Raw genomic sequence first — 7,674 nt, forward strand, 5'->3', positions numbered from 1 at the left:
TGCGCCAGAGCATCAAAACGCTAAATATGAAGAGAGGGGAGAGGGAGTGAGTCTGAAAAGTTGCACTACAGGATAAAGTTTCTCTAAAATGCACGAGGAGAAAGGGAACGGGGTGGGGGAGGGTTACAAAATCATTAGTAAAGTTTAAAGCAAATTTAAATGGGCCTCTGTGCACTTTGTAATTTAAATTTCCCTGGCAATTATAGTGTGGGATTTTCCAGGCCTCAGAGTGCGATGCAGCCCGTATGGCGAAATGCAGAATTAGCGTGAGACTGTCAGGCAGGACCACTAATGATCACTGCTACCCTGCGGTCAATTTCAGAAGTAGTATCATGAATTGATTAAAGGGAATTTGGGTCCAAATAATAATTGCCTCCGATAATAAACTTTATCTGCTGCTGTTATCTTTAAAAACAAGATGGGGTTCAGTTACTCTGTTTTTGCCTTCTTTCTGCCTGGAGGCTAAAGACTATCTAGATGAGAGAGAAGTTAAAGTGCTGTGTTGTGCTTAAAAACGACACAAGCTGATAAGCAAACAGAGGTAGAACACTAAATCTGCTATTTCTGGCTGGTGCACAGTCTAGACCCAGTTCTTTTAGCCCCTTTAGACCATGGAGTAGTGGTCTACAACTACTGGTTCACGAGTGCACACTACTCATATGCTGACATGCTGTGTATTGAAATATGGACCATGTGAACTGGCTTTCAGCTTCACTGGACTGGTGATATTGATTTAATTTATCTGTACCCGCTTCACTTCTCTGCCTTTGCAGTTATGTACGTATGGAATACAAATGGATTGTCATTCTTTAAAGTGGTAATACCTGACTTACACATTGCCCAGAACAAATATGTTCACTATCTCACTTTGTCTAATCTCATTCCTCATGATCATAGCTGAAATTTGGCCAAAAATCTTTCTTTCCATCTTTATTGCTCTGAGTGCAATGTTTTCACGGCTGATGTTCTTGTACAGCGTTTGCTTCAGTAGTATAATGATTCTCCAAACTTTAGTCAGCTTATAGTACTAGCTCTGAGTGCACTTCAAGGCCGGAGTGTTTACTCCCAACATGGCTCAGTAAGCACACAGGAGTTTGGTACTCAAATAAAAACAGTTGCTGTTCCTTGGATTACATCATTGCCCCAGATGCTTTTAATTAAAAAAAGAAAACAAGTCAATTTCTGATCTCCTTGTGTGAAGGCCACACCAGCTTATATCAGCAGAAGACTGCACTTTAATTGCACAATCATACAAGGACAGAACTCTTTCAAAGTGACAGGGAGGAGAAAGGAGACAGCAGTACACACTCCAGTGGAAAACACGCCACCTTCACTCGTGAGTTTATCACTGGCACAAGCATGCTTGGACAAAGCTGGCAACAAAAGAGGCAATGCAACTCTGTTGAGTTCTTCTGCCAGGAGAGTCTCTCTAATCTACCTGATTCAATCAACTATCTGATGCAGCACATGACCTTATCTGAGCGGTGATACAGCAAGACTAGACCAATTGAAGTGACAGACTTGGCAATAGTCATTGCTGTATCTCTCAGAACTTTTAACTGTATGATTTAAGTGCCTGTTTCTTTGTGAACGTGTTCTGTTTGTATGATAACTTGACTATTTTGTACTGGGTTTATGGATTATTAGTGATCTGGACCCAGGATGCTGAAATGTTACAATCTGGTAAATGTAACAGACAATACATTGACCATCATTCCTGGACAAAACAGACATAGGTGTATGTGACAGAATTAAACTTGTAAATACTCACTTGTGTGCTCAGTATAGTACCTGATGGTTTTAATTTTGTATTTAGCACCAGGAATTCCTATGATCTAAACCTCTAGGTTGCATATATTATTCCAAGGAATGTCCACACAGGCTGAGGTTTTTTTTTTTTTTTAAGCCACTTAAGAAGATTTGATTTGTTTCGTGTTAATGTACTCTAACCCTGTTCTGGAGAATGTCTGCTTTGCTCACTGACAAAAGTTATTTCAACTCCTAACAGTAATATGGTAAAGTGTTTTTATTTGATTTAGTACCACATACAGCTAGGGAGTCAGACATCTGGCAAATTTTTCCAGCCTTTACAACTTTTTACATTGGTTTACATAGCAGCTTAACACCTTGTATTATTTTGGTACCCAGATGAGCCAGGAGCACTGGAGACAGAGTGGCTGCTTGGAGAAAAAAAAATGAGCGCACTATTAACTAGTAGACTGGATGTCCTATAGTGGCCTTTCCCAAGCCGATGTGTCAATCACCATACAGCAAACAAATTCACATGCCAGTTGTTTAGTCTTTGGAAAACTCAAAACAAATAATCCTAGCTACAAAGTAGAAATAGATTCTCATGACAATGTCACAGTTGGACATGGTCAGCAGCACTCCAGAGTGACTAAAAGCAGACCTGTTTTTATTAAAGAGTTTTCCTTTTTGCCTGAAAGGAAACAATGTTTGTACAGACAGAATTCAGGCTTTAAGTTAGCTGCTTCTACTGTAAGCAAAGGCATACTTTTGTATATGTGTACAGAGAACAGTATGTCATGCAGTCAGAAGAAAAAAAAGAAAATAAGCAAGGCTTTTAAAGATTAACAACTCACTGCAATTTGAAGCAACAGTGTAGTTTACATTTTGCATAGTGCTAATTAGCAGGGTATAAACTTAGCTAACCATTACTTGTTAGCTGTAATGGTCTCATGGCTCAGTGCAATTAATAGAAGCAGTATTTGGACATGAAACATGTTTTGGTGATTTGACTGCAATTATGGTGAAGAGGAAATTGTTTGAATTAGATTTTTCACCTGACTAATTCTTTAATGTGGTGGTTTTAGATCGTTCTCCTGAGAGCTTTAAAAGTATGAAACGTGAGCAGTCACTCATATCGTTACCGGTTGACGAACTGCAGTCCAGAACAGTAGATCGCTTTGTTACTTAAGTTTCTCTTTCATTACCAGCAGATGTACACTTGCCCTTCCTCAGCCCCCCTTGAGTCGTCCACCAGGCCTCTGCCAGAGGTGCGTGCACAGCTGAACAATATCTCTGGCTTGTCAGCAGAAGCCCCAAGAGGAATGCTCTTACTATCTTCATATGTTCTTTAGAACTTTTGATGTCTCATTTGTGAACTTTGCTCTCTCTGAGCGGCTGCTTTGATGTCAGGCCTTTTCAGTCGAAATAAACTTATTATGTTTGTGAAATATCTTTGTGAGACATGGTGCAACAAAGGCCCCTTTTGTACATGTTGATCCTTTCTTTGCTTAGACCATCTGCAAAAAAAAAAAGGAAAACCTTAAGATCAAAAAGTCTTAAGGGAAAAAGAAAATGGAGGAAAATTTATATGAATGGGTTAGACTTTTAATGTCCTCTTTAGAGGCCCCAGCGTAAGAACATCAAGTCTTCTTGTCCCTCCATATCCCTCCTCAGTCCTCGACAGGGCATTGTAATTAATTCTGATAGGCCAGAGCTGATCTGGTGATTAAGCTTGTTAAAGCTCGTTAAGGCTGTCTGGGCTAAGCGTGAGAGATGAGGGTGATGCTCTAAGCCCCCATAATCCCCCTCTTTAGGTTTTTAACTCCTTGCTCTATGACTCAGGAGCATCTAGCCATTCTTGTGTTCCACTGTCTCTGACCTCATGATCTCCCTTTTCATTTTTCCTGATCATCCCTGTATGGCCACAAGGTTTGGAAAGGGGAGCATTATGGGAGGGTTCAACAGGAGTTGTTTTGTATAAGGAGCCCAACATGTCCTATCATGTCCCTCTACATGGTGCACAGCTGAAGATGTGTGTTCTTGTTTGCATTTTGGAAACTGTCTTTGTGGATATGGTTGGGAGAATGTGTGGAGTTTCTTGCCTTTCCTTATGTGTTTGACAGTGTGTCAGGCAACGAGTAGCGTAGTTAAAAAAAAAATATATATATATATATAAATAATGCAAAAATGCAGGAAACATTCTCTGAAGCATGTTAACGGAAAAAACAAAAATGGACTTATGACGGGTGCACCCCAGCAAGTAACAATTGCTTGGATCTGTCTTCACTTGGAAGTTCTAACCATTACCTAACGAAAAGCTGTCGGTATTACAGAAACACAACTTGGGTAATTCTTTATTGTTCCAAATGAGGATGTCGCCAAACACTATTACATCTCAATAAGTGTTCCAGAATGTAAACTAGAGTAGTATGTTAATGTCGGTTGTTATTTCTATTATAACTTTATATAGAGTTTGCTAATGTAGCATTGACTATTAATACTGTCCAGTATCTTTTCTCCTAAATCATAAATTAATTTGACTCTTGACAGGCATGCATGGTTGCTCCTGTGATGTAGTTGCCTAGGGCAAGCTTTTTGTTTTGCACACTATTTTCTGCATATTTATTTAGCAGCTTATCTTCGTGGTTACCCTGACTCATCACCTGTATCTTTACCAGCTGAGAGAGAGCTCCTATTATGCTCATCCTCAGGACACTGTGCCTTTTGTTCCCTGTGCTTGTCCTCTGCCACCTTGAAATTCACAATTGTATCTTTAACTTGTCACAACTGATTTTTGCGTTCTGTCATTGCTTGAGCTCGCCTGACGCTGTTGATGACAGTCTCTTGTGTCTTTCTGTTCAGGTGCACAACGATAAACAGCGAGATGAGCCCCTCTACTTTGGTGAAGTCCAAACTTTCTCTTTTAATTACCTCTTCACTCAAACCCTACACAGACTCGGCGCGTAATTAACGGGGGGGCACTTATCAGCTTAGTGCCTCCATTCATCTCCACATGGGCCACAGGCTCCATCCTCTTGAGCGCCCCCCCTTTCCTAGCAAGGGAGTCGACATTATTCAGTCCTCATGCTCTCGTGCGGGTTTGGATTAATAAACAAAAGGAGAGGCAAGGATCCAGGGCTTCCTATGCCATCACAAAGTCTGCATTGCTTTTGGAAAGATGAAAAAGGGCAAGCGAGTGGGTTCGCCAGGGGCCTAAAAGCCCTCTTTTTCTTGTGATGAAATGTATTGTCCTCATGTATCGTTCTCTGTAATTAATGACTCCTGGAAAATAGCAGTGACTTGATAAAGAAAGCAATTAAGGAATCAGTCACTATAGTGGTCTGCATGGCTATGACATTCTGCAGTGTGGTTGGTGGAAAGAGTAGATGCATTTTGGTATTGCGTAGAATAGTCTACTGGATTTCCTAGATAGCTGAGGTCCAGCATGTTTTCCCAGAGCATTTGAATCGGGTGTCTTCAAGCAGGAAAATTACCAATCTGTGCTGGACCCCACCTCTCAATGACTGGAGTTAAGTGCTCCTAATGTAGTTATAGCAGAATCATTCTCATATGCACTGCTTGCATGATGTAGTTTGACGTATATTGCGTCTGTAAACATATCTGTCTACTTCTGGTCAGTGCCTATTCAATTTTATTCCAAGTTAGACAGCCTACAGCACCAGTATTAGCCTGACTAACAGTTTAATCTTGGCTCTTTTGCACACTGTACTTGGTATTGGTGCCAAAAATGAATGTCATATTTACCATTTAACAACTGCTAGCAGTACAGCTCCAACATCACTGAGAAGCTTTAAATTGCACGTGTCTAGCTGTGAAGATTCTCCAACATTGTTCCATTAGCTACTGTGCTACTGGTTGTTACAGGTCAATAAAGAGGCAGTAGAAGCTAGACAGGTGATTGAAACATAAAGAAATGGATAGAAACATAAAGAAACAATAGAAGGACGTAAAGCGATAACTAAAGATAGTGTCTAACGTGCTGTTAGGAAAGATGACATAAGTTGTGCTACACTGTGCCAGTAGCTGATCCCTTTACCCTGGATAGACAGAGGATGTAGGTGTCAACTGTACTTTTCAAGATGCAGCATAAAAGTGAAAAGAGAAGCACTGTGTGTCATCAGCTATTTTCCAGGCATGATGCTGAGCCTCAGACTTCCAGCACACCTCCGTGCTCTGTGAAGATGGATTAAGTTGACAAGAGCTTGAGGCAGTGGTGTACCTTTTTGACACTGTTTTTAGTTTTACCACACGGATGGCTCCTACTATGCAGTATAGCAGTATTTACATAGGGTGTATAGGGTGTGAGGACTGTCTGTACATATATAAACAAATACAGAAAAGTGTAGCTTGCCCTACATTAACATGCACAATTAAAACCTCTGCCAGAGCACCATAGCCTAAATCTTAATGCTGTGAATAGAAAGCTGCTTTTGGGGACAGTGTGAGGTCCAGCTAATGCGTAAGGGGATTGTTTGATGTGAAAACATCTCAGCGAGGATGTCTTACCCGATGGGGTTTACGATGAGTTTGATCTACTTTGCTGCGCCATATTACAGGACCCTTGGTGTAGCTCCACTTAGACTAGGGGGAGTGTGTTTGTGTGTGTTGGTTGTGAGGACCCCATCTGTGCCTGTTTTTTTTTTCTGAGGCCTGGTCATATGACCTGCCCTTCATGTTTTAATGCCTGGTTTAATTTGGGAAAGTGCTGTGAGATGGATGGTTTCTGTTAAAGAACGTCTCATGTCAAGAATGAGACGCCTGGAGCATTTACTCGAGTCAATTTATCCTGGCTTGCCTGTTTAAAGAAGCATTACACCAGATAGTGAAGCTAACAGCATGGACAACCCTCTGTGTTGTGATGCAGTAAATTTTTGGGGAATAGAACAAATAAAGAGTACAATAATAAATGAGCTTTGTTTAGCTCTGAATCTGACTACTGTTCCACAGGCCCCCCCCCTGTTTTTTTTTTTTTTTTTTTTTTTTTTTTTTTTTTTTTTTTTAACTTTTACTTTTGCACATTCTTAGATTATTACTGTTATGCATGCAAGTTTGGGATATATCTTAGTATCTGCATTTCCAGAATAATATAACATGCAGAGCTTGGCCAGAGCATCTCTGAAGCTGACTGGCCTAATTGACCCTGGTGCCTCTGTCAGTTGTTTGGCTTACTGTAAGTTGTAGCTAAGCGCTGTATGAAAAGAGCCAACCAAAAGCTCACCAGCACTAATCAAAACTAAGTTAAAGGGTACTTTTCTTTCTTTACACCTCTTCATCTCCTTTCCTGAGAGCCCCTCTCAGAAGAGGCCCCCTGCTGACCTCAAAAATACAGTAATGAACAAAACTCATAGACTGCCCTTTTGCTCAATTTCCAGTCAAAAAGTTTATTCATTTTTCAGTGTCAGACTAAAAGCAGGAAACCACTCTTGCTTCACATCTGGGGAAAAAAAAATCAACAGGTGTTTTTCTGTCCTCCCACTGTGAGAAGACAACTCAACACTGAGTCTGAGAGGATGTGTAGTTCTCATGAAGCCCTTACTGAGAAAAGAAAATGGACAAAAAAGAAGGCTATTTGCACTAGAACACCTAAACTGGATATGGAGTAAAGTTTTATGGACTGATGAGTAAATTTGTGTTTTGGCATTACTTTGATTGTGAGAAGCAGAAATTGTAACTTCTAAGACTGAATTTTTGAGATGTAGAAAAACATCCTTGCAGATTTCTTTGAAAAACTAAGTGTAAGGATAGATCTTTGGATCTGCCTTTTCATCTCATACTCTCAGGTTTATATTTTCCCAATGGCTCGAGTAATAGGTAAATGTATGTGAGCAACTCATGAGCAAGTTCTATTACACCGTAAAGCATGTCTGCGCAATTAAGCAGCCAGGTTGCTGATCTCAATGCAAA

The 7,674-nt window shown here is 40.4% G+C and overlaps 1 protein-coding gene across 1 annotated transcript in view; it reads left to right on the forward strand.

Annotated features, from left to right (window-relative positions):
- The window catches only part of cdkal1 (CDK5 regulatory subunit associated protein 1-like 1), a 365,636-nt gene that overhangs the window by 147,089 nt on the left and 210,873 nt on the right, over positions 1–7,674 (forward strand). The gene's annotated exons all lie outside the window — the stretch shown is intronic.

The sequence above is a fragment of the Pygocentrus nattereri genome, chromosome 3, assembly GCF_015220715.1.
Source record: "Pygocentrus nattereri isolate fPygNat1 chromosome 3, fPygNat1.pri, whole genome shotgun sequence".
NCBI classification, from domain to species: Eukaryota; Metazoa; Chordata; class Actinopteri; order Characiformes; family Serrasalmidae; genus Pygocentrus; species Pygocentrus nattereri.